We start from the raw sequence: 2,221 nt of genomic DNA, 5'->3' as shown, positions 1-2,221 counted from the left end.
GAAAGAAAAACTCAAAGAATTGAGAGGGTAAAAGGAGATTTAGAAAGAAGAATTGTTCTGAGTCAAGTCCGAATCTAGAATCGAATCTAATATCGAGCCCGCCTGACAGAACGACACACACACACACACACACACACACACAGAGAAAGAGAGAGAGAGAGATAAAGAGAGAGAGAGAGAGAGAGAGAGAGAGAGAGAGAGAGAGAGAGAGAGAGAGAGAGAGAGAGAGAGAGGGGGGGGAGGAGGAATTTAAACGGGGCCCTGTGAAAAAGAGATAAGAAGGCGAAAAGATGAATAAAATTTGAAGGAAAAGAAGAACGACAACCCCCTCCCCCGCAACATTTTTTTTCTAAAATGGGCCGCGGAAAGAAGGAGAGAAAGGAAGAATTTTCAACATAACGATAGGCGAGAAACGGTAAGATATAACCGAGGGGCTGGGAGCAAAGGGAGGGAGAGGAGAAAATAATTTCTTCACACCGAGATTAATCTGACCTTATGACAGGGGTGGAAGAGAAATTGAAAGAGAAATGAGGAAATACTTCCCCCTTTGGCGTTGTCAGTTCTGCTCTTATCCAAGGATTGGTACCAGAATGATCACCACCTTCGGGAGTGAGGGGAGATCATAAAAAAGTGAGGAGGGTGGCCTGCTGGTGTAGATCACAAGGAGTGTTACACACTGTCATTATGATGGATGGGAGGGGGGAAGAAGTCTTTGCTGTGTGTGGAAAGAAAGGAAAGTGTGGGAGGTATATGGAAGATGAGAGAGATCAGAGAGAGGGAGAGAGAGAAAGACAGAGAGAGGGAGAGAGAGAGACAGACAGAGAGAGAGAGAGAGAGAGAGAGAGAGAGAGAGAGAGAGAGAGAGAGAGAGAGAGGGGGTGGAGAGAGAAATATAAAGAGAAAGATAGATAGACAGATAGACAGATATACAGACAGACAGACAGACAGACAGACAGACAGACAGACAGACAGAGAAAGAGAAAGAGAAGGAGACAGAAACAGAGACTCTGACAGAGACGAAGAGGAAAATGGGGTGGGGCTGGGATGTGAGAGCTGGTCATGAGCTCGACAGGAATGTAGAAACGAAGAGAGCAATATTCTTTTTCATCTTTGAAATATCGAAAAGTATTTATTAGCATAGGCGTGAACAGACAACGAAATTAAGAGCGTACTACGTAAACTGAGCTAGTTCAGAAACACTGCACTAATGCCTTGTGATCGGTAAATGTACAGGTCAACAATAAACTTTATGGTAATGAGGACCATTCGACAGAGCGGAAAAAACCGCCAACAACAGATTCCCCAGCCTCCGAGAAATGAAGAGAGCATCCCATCATTCTGTTTTGGTTGATTTTTTTTCCAAAGCTGTGGTTGAGGCCAGACGGTCAGAATCAGACCAATAACTCTTCAAAATATTTATGCATAATTTTTTTTCTCGTTTTTCTTTCAGAAGAGGCGTAGGGGCATTATGTCCCTGATCCTGACAAAGGAGAGAGTATACAGTAGACGTCCAGGAAGCCAAGAACGAGTGTATATAACACGTTGACGTTTTTAAGTAATCAAATGTTGTTTTATTCATTTGTGTATTTTCTATCTCACTATTGTCTGCACTCTTTTTTCTTAGTAAGGGCCAAACTAAAGTTGTTGAAAAGTACAACGTTCTCACTCTTAGTTTCTTACACTTTTGTCATGTAGAAGCTGAAAAGCCGCAACGTTCTGACTACAGAAAAATTCCAAAATCTACTTCTAAAACAGTAGACACGATGAAATAAATAGAAATTTGAAAAGTAATTATATTTTGTATTAGTCATTGTCACCACATGTTTCTCATGCACTGCATAATTCACTGTCTTATATGTCATACATGGATCTCATTATATTTGTGAATTGTAAGTGTAATCATCATTAAAACATCGGTGTAATAAAATGACACTTGCAAATGTTGTTTTTAATTTTTTAATTGAGACATAGAAATCGCCTCGTTACTTTGCTGAAACAGCATTATATTGTCCTGAAAGAAGAGCTCTGTAGTTTTTTCCTTGTGAGTGATTATGTTTTTATATGCTAAGGAAGTCGAAAGGGGGCCGGGTGAGGGGGGGGGGGTGGAGGGTTTGATATCAGTGTTAAGTTCACAGACGTTTCCCTTTTGACTGAGTAACACATTCACGTGTTACGTCCCCTACGTTAAAATCTGGTCTGTATGGTCAAACCGGCGTGGAAT

General features: G+C 41.3%; 1 protein-coding gene across 1 annotated transcript in view; it reads left to right on the top strand.

Moving 5' to 3' along the window:
- LOC101857847 (limbic system-associated membrane protein) overlaps nucleotides 1–2,221 on the top strand; it is a gene marked incomplete in the record, with an annotated part of 55,183 nt that overhangs the window by 51,957 nt on the left and 1,005 nt on the right.

The sequence above is a fragment of the Aplysia californica genome, unplaced genomic scaffold (genome assembly GCF_000002075.1).
Source record: "Aplysia californica isolate F4 #8 unplaced genomic scaffold, AplCal3.0 scaffold00009, whole genome shotgun sequence".
In the NCBI taxonomy this organism is placed as follows: Eukaryota; Metazoa; Mollusca; class Gastropoda; order Aplysiida; family Aplysiidae; genus Aplysia; species Aplysia californica.
This window is presented reverse-complemented; position numbering and strand designations above follow the sequence as displayed.